Source organism: Pecten maximus, chromosome 18 (genome assembly GCF_902652985.1).
Source record: "Pecten maximus chromosome 18, xPecMax1.1, whole genome shotgun sequence".
Taxonomy (NCBI): domain Eukaryota; kingdom Metazoa; phylum Mollusca; class Bivalvia; order Pectinida; family Pectinidae; genus Pecten; species Pecten maximus.
In genome coordinates, this window is record NC_047032.1 from 21325621 (window position 1) to 21339781 (window position 14161).

At 35.7% G+C, this 14161-nt stretch overlaps 1 protein-coding gene across 1 annotated transcript in view; it reads left to right on the forward strand.

Moving 5' to 3' along the window:
• Nucleotides 1-4131: 4131 nt before the first annotated feature.
• The window catches only part of LOC117316648 (transmembrane and coiled-coil domains protein 1-like), a 105326-nt gene continuing 95296 nt past the window's right edge, over nt 4132-14161 (forward strand). Inside the window, exons 1-2 of the mRNA XM_033871343.1 lie at nt 4132-4201; nt 8116-8217. The gene's annotated coding sequence lies outside the window, so the exon portion shown is untranslated. The remainder of the gene's footprint in view (nt 4202-8115; nt 8218-14161) is intronic.

A 14161-nucleotide genomic window follows, 5' to 3' on the forward strand; every position in this document is an offset into this window, starting at 1 on the left:
TATAAAGGTGGACATTTAAAGAGCTGCAGTTCATCCCAAGTCTAGCATCAGTTCATCCCAAGTCTAGCATCAGTTCATCCCAAGTCTAGCATCAGTTCATCCCAAGTCTAGCATCAGTTCATCCCAAGTCTAGCATGATGGACCTGGTTAATTCGTTTTCCAAAATAGTAATAAGGAGGTATTTTGGGGGAGTGTCTGTGTAGGTCTTTTTTAGATTACTTATAGAAGGGTTATTCTTGATATTCGGGGTTAAAGTGTTCCATGAGTTAGAAGAAGAGGGAAGGAACGATTTCTTATAAGAGTTAATTTTACAAAATATATTACTTAGATTATCATCAGCACGTATGTTGTACAGGTGAGAGTCGTTTCTGAGATGTGGAAGGTGTACAATGTATGGAGGAGAAAAGCCAAAGATCATTTTATGTATCTGAATTATTTTCTTATCTGCGGTATTGAAGACTATCCCAGCAGGTTTCCTCATAAAGCTTAGCACTAATTGTTAATTTTGTGTCACCCCGTACAATTCTTGCCGCTGAATTCTCTCCAAAGAGTCAGACCGCTGGATAGTTAAGTTATCCCAGATGATATCACCATATTCAAGTAGAGGTCTGACAAACGAAACATACAAAGTCTGAAGAGATTTCCTGTCTAATCTAAATCAAAGTTTTCGGAGAAACCCTAGTTTAGAGAGGACTTTTAATAATACAGTTCATGTGCTCTGTCCATGTACCATCATGAGAGAAGAGTAGCCCTATATTTGTATGATGCTTCACTTCGTTCACAGGAACGCCATTCATATAGAGAGTTGGGTGATTAGGCTTATGGGGTTTCCTACTTATCAAGAGAGATTCAGTTTTGTCAGGATTAAACTTATCCAACCATTGAACAGATCAGTCATAAAATAAGACATATTGGTGAACTACTTTGACGTTATTGACAGGAAGAGAGATATTGGTGTAATACCTTGACGTAATTGACGGGGAGAGATATTGGTGTACTACGTTGACGTTATTGACAGGGGAAAGATGTAAGAATACAACTCTGAATCCCAAAGTTGGAAAATCAAGCAAGATCCGCAAGTTTAAAACGTTAAAGGTCACGAAGAAATGGCTGTATGTCATCAGGTTGGATTATCACAAAAAATAACCATTAATGCCGAGGGCTTAAAACGTCAAAACAATAAAAAAAATTAAACATGAAATGATATTCAGGTGTAAAACGAGCGGGTCGGTGTGGCCTGCGTAGAGTGTTAAGTGCGGCCTCTGCCACTCTGCTGACGGGCCATGCTTCTTTGGCTCTGGAAGTAGAACCGTGAGGAGTCTTTCTGTGGAAGTAAACTGGAGTACCAACAGAAGACCCAGGTGGTCCGGCAGGTGAACAATACCTTTAATGTTCCTGTCCGATTTGCGGCCTGCACGATTCGCATACTGCACGCTTTCGTCTCGCCGGCTACATAGTCCGTGTTCTGTCGTCATAGGTACTACAGACTAGCCTAGTGTTGTATGGTATCGTACTTACCCTGATCTGGTCCTCCAGTTTCATGGTCTCATTTGTCAATGTGTCTTCAGTTGTATGATATATTCACAAAATTATGAATGACATAGGTGTAGTTGTATAATAACCTAGTCCTGTCCAGCTACACAAAACTCGTTTTATAAAAAATACCAGAGTAACTCAAGAAAACTACACAAAACTCGTCTTATAAAAATTCCAGAGTAACTCTAGAAAACTACACAAAACCCGTCTTATAAAACATACCAGAGTAACTCAAGAAAACTACACAAAACCCGTCTTATAAAAAATAATTGTAAATACATGGAACTCGTCCCCAATAGTGGTTGAGTCACCAAATGTAAATTAATTAAAGTTTAGAGAGGTGACATTTGATCAACCATCCAAACAAGTTTTTACCTTTTGTCTTATGGGTGTACAATGTGTCACTTTTACATGTCATGGTATCAGGTCGACCATCAACGCGCCATTTAAACGTTTTTTTAAGAACGTGGATGTGGCGCAGTGGTATAAGCTGCGGGTATTTCTGGCTAGGCAATTTGGTGCCGTTGATTGTGAGTTCGAGGTCCAGTCAGGGCACGAGTCATAAAATTGTCTGTCTTCGTCATTTGTGTTACGTTGTTATATATCTAATTACTAACACAATTTGTCATATGTACTAGGCGTTGTTGATCCGAAGGTAATATTTGAATTTCCTGTCGTACCTGTACCGTGTTGAACAATTGTGACGTCGCGAAATCAGGTGACAGTATCAAGTCATTATTTCGATTCAAAATTTTGAGGAGTATTTTACATATTATATATATATTTAATCGTGTTAACATAATCATGTGGTGTTATTCGTCTAAATGTTAATGCTTTAGACAATGAAATTTTAATTCGTATTAAACATTATATCTATAAGTCAAGATGTCTACGCAAATCTGTTGATTTAAATGCTCTCCTTAATACGATTAAAGATCATTTCCATTTGCAAAAATATGTAATTTCTAGTAAAACTTGTGCTATGAAAACAAAAATGGAAAAAAGGATGCCGATTTTAGAACTGTAGTATACATGTACTAGCAATTCTGTTCCCAATGGCCTCGACATTACCTTACTCAGTTTTAGATTTGCTTCATTTCCTCAAAACTTCTACTTATATTAATCAATGGTGATTACTTAATCCTCCCAGCTATCTTTCTCTTTCTCCCTCTTTCGTTTTCTTCTTCCTTTTCTTTTGTTCTCCTTCTTCTCTGCATCTCTCTCCTTGGTGGAATGTGCAATGTTTGTATGTGCAATATGTGTTCATGTGTGTGTACATGTGCGGGTTTGTGTGTGTGTACATGTGTGTGAGGATGGATGCATCTGTGTGTTTGTTCGTTGTGAAATAGGCTGTGTGTGAATGGGTGAGAATGCTCATAAGTGATCATGAGGTTGTGTGCAGAAAGTAATAGATGCATGACGACGACGACGACGACGACGATGTAGTGTTAAAATACTCAAATTTACCTCACTCGAGATCACTACACCATATAATAAACAATCACTCGCATAATGCTGTTTTCCTTAAAATGTAAACTGAGAAACAAAAACAAAAGAAGCGACAAGGGAATGTGTAAGTATCCTTAACATTGGTCATTTTTTTAAAAATATTTAAAAAAATATATTTGATTCTTACACTCCATTTTTAATTTTTACTTCGCAAGAGTGTATTAGTTTAACCATCATATAACACCACAATCAGGTACTGAAAGGGGACAATTTGTGGCTACAATTTTGTTAAATTTTAAATGAATAGTTCAAAGTACATGTAGTTTCGTTTGTTCAAGAATCGTGGTTTAGTACCCGGGCTCGTCATTCAGGCGACACAGGTAGCGTGGTACACACGTATATTTTTATTTTGATAATGAAATTTAAATTTGCTGTCGACCGTTCGAGCGTATAACTCATCAAATGAGAGTATATTTAATTTGTAGGAATTTAGTGGCTTTTGATAGCTTTATGGAAGGGATATTATTTATTAATTATTTACCATTATTTACTAAGAAAATGTCGTAAATATCGTGTAATTTTTATGTGATAATATGTGTACTGAATAGTACTGTGTATGTATAAATATAATATTTCACTGTCGTACACTGTACCGTTAGGGAGTGGCATCACGAAAAGTGGTTGTGCACTTTAGAATTTAAACACTAAATCGTACAATCTGACCAAAATAAGTAGAAGTTTAACTCAGAAATACGTATACATATATGTCACCGTTAAAAGACTATTCCATAACGGCTACATGACAATGAAAGTGAATAAAGTAAAAAAAAAAACAAAAAAAACAAACACACACAAAAATAAACTTGTCGCCAGGGCGAGTTACAACAGAATATTACTACGAGTTGTTCCCCTTATATTACTGATCACTAAGAATGCCCAGCTATTATCTTAAACTATTTTTAATGCTTTTTATACGATGATTCATAACCAAACCTGGTTAAGGTATATAAGTTAATTCCTATTCGCCCATATCATTAAAACCAGATGTGTTTTACTCCCGATTCTGGTTGTACTGTCACCATCCAGTGTTCAGACGATTTGTGTTACGTCACAATATCCAATAGAGTTATGTCCCTTTAAAGGTGACTTTTTCTTAACTTCCGTTCCGTTTGGCATGAATGTTGCGATTCGCAGCTGTTGCATGTGGAAAAGACAGGTAAGAATTGCCAATAAAACCGTATATGTAATGCTTATTGAAATTATATATTGTCAAGTATAATACACACTGTCATATATATTTGTTGCTAACATAAAATATACCTGTAAGTTGTAACATAGGCCTGTGTATGTAACGTGCATGTCCTTCCAGACGTCTGATGAAGATGGGATGGGTACATCAGTATGCGAATGTTAAAACGCACTTTGGCAATTGCAATAGAATTGTACTTTCAGATAATTTATCCCGAATTTTAATAAAAAAAACTTTCAAGTGATGCGAGTATTATTATAAAAAACAACCCAAAAACCTTATTTTCGGAGATCCTTGATCGGTTTCCTTCATGCATTTAGAAAAGACAAAATAACCTACTAGACTATCTGGATCTTCTTCTTCCTTGTATGTGCCAGAACTCAAAGGATATATAGTGACATTGATTTCTGGTGTGATGGGTAGAATGTTCCAAATGTGAAAGTGGTAGTTCGATATTCTATTTTTGTAATTTTAGTGATCTGTATATATATATAAAAGCTGATAAAACTATGTAACGTTACATTGAAGGATGTTGTTTCAGTAAAGAGAGATAGCAAGAGACAGACAATTTAAAGGCTTTCAAATTAGGTGTTTGGGCTATATCTGTAGGAATAAAGTTCCAGGAGGTGACACTGGTGTATAAGGAAAGAAGGAATATACTGAATTGTACTGTTGCTGATTTGATGGAGTTTGTGAGCCCCCTGCCTGGCTCTCCTAGAGAGCTGTCACCCGGGTTGAGGTATATTCTAGCAACATAGTATTACCTACAGAGTATGGGTCTGCGCAGGATGAGACATACTCAATAGCAGGTCTTATAATGGTGGTATATGTTTGTTCCTTGACCTGCTTTGTGCAAAATGACAGATTGCAATGTAAGAAGTCTAGGGTGTTATTGGCTTTATTTACAGTAGAGCTGACATGACTACTCCAGCTGAGCTCGAAAGAGATCATGACTCCCAGATATTTATTGACTATTTTTAATTTTATATTATCTTGTTTCGTAGTTTTTTTTAATGGAAACTTTGTTTCTTGTGATGTAAATAATGCAACATTTACTGGCATTGAAGTTCATTTGTCATTTGTCTTCCTGGGCATGGAGATTGTCAAGGTCAAATTGTATAGGTACGTACCTCACAATCATTTGGTGAATTGATGTCTTTGTAGAGAAGACAATTGTCTACAAATAGTTAAATGCGCAGGACACAGAGTTGACAATAATTTTTTGTTAAATATAAACTATATAAATGCAGCAGTGAACTGATGTAATTGAGGCACCCCAGATAGAATTGTGGCTTTGTCGGATTAAGATCTGTACCAACTGGTCACATGATTGCAAAAAATACCTTATAAAGAAAGAGTGTAGAATTTTTGACACCATAGTAATGTAGCTTTGAGTCTTTCATGGGAGAATTTTTGTCAAATGCTATAGAGAAATATAAAAAAGCAATGTCGGTTTGCAATTCTTGTTTTCCAGGTTATGACAGAGATTGTCTACAGTGAGATCGAGTTTATGCGAAATATTTAGATCTGAATCTGTGTTGAAATATATTAATGTGTTCATTACTAATTTTGATTGTTTTTCAATCATTGTCTGCCCATCACAAATATTAGATCATATAATATATTGAACTTATGATTAGCACCATAATAACTTGTCACATTGACCTTTTTGCAGAATATGCAAATTAGGTTATCTATCTCATTTGTGTGTATGTAGGTAAATACCTGTTTTCATAATGTATGTGTATGTTGTGGAGGAAGTTTGATGTAATCATGTGCACAACATTATTGGAAATTGTTTACAAATGATTCTCAAATTTATACAAGTGATTTGGGGAGACAAAAGTGAAAGGTTTACTAGGCCTTTCAAAAGCAATAGTACTTTAATTAATTCATGTTGTAATACAATATTATAATGTGCTTATAAAAAAAAGAAATAAAAAATAACTGAACCTGTCATTGTAATTTCAATCAACATGTACCTGGTATATTGTAACATTAAAATTCATTACATTAACATTGCTTGATATATCAGTTGTTGAGTTATTCAAGTTTCTGGGCAACAAGAATGGCAGTGATAGAAATAATTAATTGAATGTAAAATTGGTGGGCAGGGCTCTGTCTATAAATATAAACAATCTATCAATCTTTTACATCATGCAATGTAATTATTTTCCACTATATGGATATCAATTCTTCCACATTAAATATGCTATTCAAAGATCAGCATGACTGCAGGTCATTCTGCTTGAACTATATTAATTTAAGACCAGAAATCAGTGGAGTACTTAATTGTTTTACTTTTCTCAGCCATGCTACAAACTGTATATTAGTGAAAGTTGGCATGTAACTTCAGTATGAGTAGCTACTGATCAAGTTCAATGTCACTGTTACTATTTTTAGCGGGGTCCAGTAGTTACTGTAGGGGACATGTATATATTGCTTTAGTAATACCAAGCACACATGTTGTACTGGAGTCTTAGATCATGTGTATATATATATACATGTACATGCATGTGATTCAGGAAGTTACATGAGTACTTTAGAGTTGTTCATTTTGTAGTATTAACCACAAGTTGACAGCTCTTAAGTATTATCAGTACTAGAAGTGCTGTTCAATTTAACTATGACTAACACAGTAGGGTTAGTAAGTGATATCCGCATTCTTAGATAAAGATATCTTGAAAAGATCAATAATTGACAAGCTTAAGACTTTGAAGCATATATATATATATAGGTGTTATAGGAGTGGAAAAATGCACGGCCAGACCGGGGTTCGAACCCGGTGTAGCATGGTATTTTGAATCATGGTGAAATGACCCCAGGGTCAAAATACCATTATGGTGAAATGACCCCGGGGTCAAAATACCATTATGGTAAAATGACCCACCTCATGGTAAAATGACCCCCCCCCCCCCCCCCCCCTTCCAAAAAAAAAAATTTTACCCTAACTTGTTTTTTCTATATCATTTAACATATTTTTTTTAATGAAAGCTATGTTGTATCAGATAAGTAATTTTGATGCTACCGATTGAGCTACCTGGTCGCCAATGATCGACCCGGTCCAGTTCCGCTACAAAGGCACATAAACATTTTCACTCAAGGTTGTTGCTCATATCGTAGCTCGGTTTATGTAATAAGTTTATATACTAGGTACATTAAAATTTTATGTACTTTAATTATAGGCATCTTGATATTTTCAAATTGCATTAATTTGTATGACTGGCAAAAAAAAGATAGATTATAAAAGTTTGTTTTTCTAAAGTGAAAAAAGTATAATTTGTATGATTTTACAGTTCAAGATTATATTCTAAATGATTCAATGATTATCTCACCCTGATTATACAGGGGCCTGTACCTTTTCCATTGGGAAAATAAGGCCAAATTTTTTTAATGTCCGAAAAAATGTACTTTCATCCAAGCTTAAAAAGAATCATCAAAACTATGCTTTAATATCATTTGAATATGCATACTATAGCTATGATCGATCTATTATAACATTGGCTTGTGAAAACATTATGTGAAATGTATTTCTTCATATTTATTAACAAACAAGGAAACTTACAACTTTTGTTTGGGAAAATATGAACTAAAAATTGGGAAAATACAGCAAAATTTTCTAGGGGAAGGGGCCTGTATTCGGCCCCAAATCCACCCAAAAAACATCACTGTGATTGTATGCTTAATTTAAGAAACATGTATTCCGTGTTATATATAATTAGTGTACAAAAAGATATAAACTTTATGCCATTTAATTTTGGTATGATTATAATTTTATTTAATCCTTGTATGACAGTATATCATGGCCACATGTACATGTGTTAAAGGTAAAATGGTATTGTTATTGTTAGATATTTAAGTTGCATTGTTGTGTTTTTTAGGGCAGATAGTACATCCACCATGTAGCTTGCTGTGAGGAGATGATCTTTAGCCGGTATGACAGACGTGTTCTCTCATTCCAGTACACCAGATTATACTTCAGGGTATGTATAGTGAAACATAAACTGTTTTATGTACTATGTAAAGTTGTTTACATGCATACACTTCTGTTTGATCAATAGAATCATCATATGACATGTGAAGAAGAATTGTATTACATGGAATCTGTGCCACATTGCATTCATTACACCATAAAACACAGAACCCTTGAAATTGACTTACAACATGACTGTTCATGATCTATAAAAAAAAACAAATCCATCCAAGAACATGTAATTGACTACATATTGAATAAAATGTAATTTTTGCATTAGAGTGAAACTGGTTGGGCTGAATTCAGGTGGCAAGGTATACATAGTTCAATTGGTATTAAGAGTGTCCATCTAAAGTTCAGATCGAGGTTCCGAATTTGATTCTTGGCAGGGCTCAAAGTGGATATTTTTTCCAGGTGGCCTATTTGTATGGTTACCAAGCCATAAAATCTAGGCACCAATTAGAAAAGTTAGTCGCCTGGTCTAGTTGTCTTAAATTAAAAAAAAAAATCTTTAGATCAGTATATAATCTCTCTGCGACTTTTTCGGTCATGAACATCATTTTAGCATTGACTGCAACCTTTGAAAGATTAACCAAATCACAGATTTACACAATTTTTTAGTGGCCATGCAGGTGCCCTATAAGTCAATAACTGGTCGTGCGTATATCACCCAATAGTGAATTTAAGGTGCCATGGCCACCAAAATAGGGGCCACTTTGAGCCCTGCTTAGTCTGGGTGTTGTATTCTCTCCCATCACAGTTGCATTTACCAAGTATATAAGAACTGTTTAATAAAATCTGGAACTGTCCCTATATTTTGTCAGTCATGATTGCATGATTGTGCAGGCCCAGGTAGAAGATGGTTGATGAAATTACTGATTGGAGGTTATACTGGCTTGACTGGAAGTACAGTCAAACCTGCTCTAACGACTGCCTGTATATAACGACTGCCTGTCTATAACGACCGGTTTTAAGATTCCCCGTGAGATTTTACTATATAACGACCCTCTGTATAGCGACTACCTGTCTAATGTGGCTAACGACCGGTTATTTCGGAACGCCGGTCGCTAATTTGTTTTCTATAGCGACCGATTTCTTTCAGCCATCTTCTGCTCTCGGCAGTAATCCCTCATAAAATACCCGGAAAATTCAGACACATCGACCCTGGCTTGATTATACAAACAAAGGACCACCACAGCCCTGGCCTGAGTATATAAACAAAAGACCCCTACCACCTGTTAGCCTATAATTACTGTAGCTGCCCTGGCCTGGGGCTCGGTAAGAGAGGAGTCGGGTCACCATGCGTGTCGGTAATTACATTACAACTGTGCACAGGTGGCTTCATTTGACACGGTCAGTTAATTTTGTGATTACAACTAGGATACATCACTTCAATAACAAACACTGGTCATATCTGTCAACAAGATTTACTCACATGAAAGCCAACAATGCCTTTCTTAATCGTAGCTGTCGGTACTAGCGTTTGTACTGCCGCCATCTTTAATTAGTCAATACTAATAAAAAGTCGTAAACTGACACAAATATCCGGATTTCAATTTGGGTTAGAAAAAAAAAATTTGGTTTTAAGAAGTAAGACTATAACACAAAATAATTAGTAGTAACACAAATATAATTAATTTATTAATTATTGTGGGTTTTTTTTCTTTATTTATGAAAGAAAGGGAGATAATTTGATAGATACATATAGCATTATTTCAGAACAAAATATTTTAAAAAATTATCCATAAGACCATTTTGAGTTATATTTTGTGTTTGGGTCCACAAATCATTAAATATTAAACCCTTCAGATTTATAAAGTTTATGCATTTATTTAACTTCTGACTGGTCTTCTGAATGCCCTGTTCAATGACAATTTATTTATGGCAGGTTTAAGTAAATTGGTTGGTGCAATAATTTTGACCTGTCTATAAAGGCAACCTGTCTATAGTGACCGTTTTTCTGCCTCCCCTTGGGCGGTCGTTATAGACAGGTTTGACTGTATCTGTAAGTGGTGGCGATCTGATTCAAAAAGCTGAAAATGGTGGAGCTGAACCACCAGGGGGCTAAGGGTTAACGTTGGGGCCAAAAAGGAGCAATTTGGCAATATTGCTATAAACAACTTCTTCTCTGGAACTAAGCAAAGAATATATCACTCATATTTGACTGGTAGCATCCCTAGGTGGTGGCTATGGAGATTAAAAAAGCTGCAAATGGTGGGGCAATTTGGCTATATTGCTATGAGTGACTTATTGTATTTTTGAAACCATTAAGATCCCCACCCCGTAACCATATAGCATTGTTTGGCACCAATTACAGGGATAAACACAATTCTGTTATAAAAATTGGACTTGAGGTCACCCCTAAAAACTTACAATTCGCTCCATTGTAATATCTTTGATACTGTTGAGATCCGTACCCCATAACTATATAGTGTTGCTGGACATCAATAGAGAAAGAAAATCCTGATGTAATTTAAATAAGCCAAGAGGTCTTTCCCCATCCCAAGGGACTTAGTTTTTTTATATACAATTGTGTTGTAAAATAATCCCTTGGGTCTTTCCACACCCTTAGGCAGTCTGGACTTCATTTATGGGTTATATCTTTGAAGCAGTTGAGATCCCAACTCCATTTATATATAACCATATATAATATTTTTCGACATCAACAAATAAAGCTGTTAACAAATTGAACATGAACATCATTATGACATTTGATAAATTCCAACCAGATGAGCGATAGAAGCCCTTCAGACCTCTTGTATAACTTTAATGTTAATTTGCCTTATCGGACAAAATCCACCTTAGCCCACCTGACCACACTAAATGGTATTTGTTCTCTACATAAAGTATACAGTCAAACGTCGTTAACTCCAACTTGGATAACTAAAAGACCCTGTTTAACTCGAAGTATTACTCCGGTCCCGGCCAAAATCCTTCTTTTTCTTAGAAATAAAAACTTGTATAATTTGAACTCGGATAAATAAAATAAACTCGGTTATCCCGAAGTGAAAAGTTGTGTCAACAAAATAATAATCGTCCGTCTCTGTAAATTGTTTACAATTTCGGGCATGGGAAATATCCTGATTTATTTCGGTTCGTTATTAAATTACAATAAACATACCTGACTATTGTTTCTGTAAAACCCGTCGAACTATGATAAGTGATTTAAGTTTTATAGTTTTAAAACTGTTAGATCATATTTATATGACTCAACTCGATCTGTGATTGTTGTAAAAGATCGACGTGTACTTGCGCACTGTAGTTCTGGCTGCTGCTCCACTTGTCAACACGTGGCCTGTACCGATACATTTGTGTACATGTATTATTTGCCGCAGACTTCGTATATTGGTTTTGTATGATGTTTACCAGCAATATCATTTATGTACCACGATAGAAATTATTTTAATAGATATTAAAGTGCTGAAATTGTGTGGTAATCTTATTGTCTTTCACTCGCTTAGAAATGACATGTCGGTCATGACCCCAATCACAGGTATACACGCTTACTTCATTTGTAAACGATACGATAGTATTGCATGAAATATAACTTATGTTTGAAATATCTTTTTTAGTATAAATAATAGATACGATTTTGTTATAACTATTATTTGAAATCAAATAGCTGTGTTTCTGTTAAAGATTTTAGATAGGTACATATGTACCAACATGTCTACCTTGAAACCCGGTTAACTCAAAGACTAGGATAACTCAAAGACTCGGATAACTCGAAGTTTTTTCACGATCCCGATGACTTCGGGTTAACGAGGTTTGACTGTATATATATGATAAATTTTCTTGTCAGTTAATCTGATTCTCTGTGTGATGTACGTCTGGAAGAGCACCTGCACAGATGTTTAGCAGTTAATTAGCACCTGTTCACAGCATCAGTTTCGTCATCAAATTCAATATTAAACCAAGGTAGTAATGTACACTGATATCACCTGCTAGTATTCTTTGTCACATTACCAAAATTTCACCTGCAAAATCAATTAGCTTTGCATCAGGCTATAGCTAATGCTATGGCATATATACAGTAAATTTCCAATTCTATTTTGACAAAATTGGGGGAATATAAATTTGCCTTCATGTTCATTCGTTTAAAGAATATCTTGACCTTTATTACACTATACACTTAAATCATGAGAGGAATTGTCAAATTGATATGATTAACCAAAATATGAAAACCATGGCAAAGTTTAAAAACTATGATGATATATGGTTCGTTTATTTCTTAGTAGAGTAATGGAGAGTATTATCGTCAGGAAGTAGTTATTGTCAGTTTTTACCTATTTTTCAAATATTTCAAGATGCAAATTGATTTTGAGAAAGTTTCTGATTATATTTTCATTCAGAAAAAGTTTACAAACACATAATCTTGACGTTTTAATATTTTGATAATCCTCACGTCATACTTTTCTGATGTTCTTATGTCAATCAATAAGATAAGTGCATCATCTTTATGCTATCGATATCTAAATCTCAAAGCAAGCATTGGTCAATATTACATAAAAAAAATAAGTAGCCTAGTCTATTTGAAGACCCAATTATTTGTTCTAAATTTAAGATATAATTTTAAATGATCAGTATTTGATTTGTGTCTTCAGCTGATAATCATAGATACCATAATATAAACACGATGCTGAATATGTTAAGTTCACATTTGCTAAGTGCTTGATGAAAACTCTTTCCAACAACGATATTTGCCCAGGTGACATGTTTTTAGCTCACCTGCCCGAAGGGCAAGTGAGCTTATGCCGTGGCGCGGCGTCCGTCGTCCGTCCGGCCGTCCGGCCGTCCGTCCGGCGTCAACTTTTCCATTCAAGCAACTTCTTCTCAATAACCAAAAGGCCCAGAGACCTAATATTGGGCCTGTAGCATGCTGGGGTGAAGGGCTACCAAGTTTGTTCAAATGAATAAAGTTGACCTTCATTCAAGGTCACAGGGGTCAAAAAAGGCTAAAATCTTTAAACGTCTTCTTCTCAATAACCAAGAGTCCCAGGGAGTTGATATTGGGTCTGTAGCATGCTGGGGTGAAGGGCTACCAAGTTTGTTCAAATGAATGACCTTGACTATCATTCAAGGTCACAGGGGTCAAATATGCTTAAAAATCTTTAAACGACTTCTTCTAAATAACCAAGAGTCCCAGGGAGTTGATATTGGGTTTGTAGCATGCTGGGGTGAAGGGCTACCAAGTTTGTTCAAATGAATGACCTTGACCTTCATTCAAGGTCACAGGAGTCAAAAAGGCTAAAATCTTTAAACAACTTCTTCTCAATAACCAAGAGTCCCAGGGAGTTGATATTGGGTCTGTAGCATGCTGGGGTGAAGGGCTACCAAGTTTGTTCAAATGAATGACCTTGACCTACATTCAAGGTCACAGGAGTCAAAAAGGCTAAAATCTTTAAACAACTTCTGCTCAATAACCAAGAGTCCCAGGGAGTTGATATTGGGTCTGTAGCATGCTGGGGTTAAGGGCTACCAAGTTTGTTCAAATGAATGACCTTGACCTTCATTCAAGGTCACAGGAGTCAAAAAGGCTAAAATCTTTAAACAACTTCTTCTCAATAACCAAGAGTCCCAGAGACCTAATATTGGGCCTGTAGCATGCTGGGGTGAAGGGCTACCAAGTTTGTTCAAATGAATGACCTTGACCTTCATTCAAGGTCACAGGAGTCAAAAGGGCTAAAATCTTTAAACGGCTTCTTCTCAATAACCAAGAGTCCAAGAGACCTAATATTTGGCCTGAAGCATGCTGGGGTGAAGGGCTCCCAAGTTTGTTCAAATGAATGGCCTTGACCTTCATTCAAGGTCACAGGAGTCAAAAAGGCTAAAATCTTTAAACAACTTCTTCTCAATAACCAAGAGTCCCAGGGAGTTGATTTTGGTTCTGTAGCATGCTGGGGTGAAGGGCTACCAAGTTTGTTCAAATGAATGACCTTGACCTTCATTCAAGG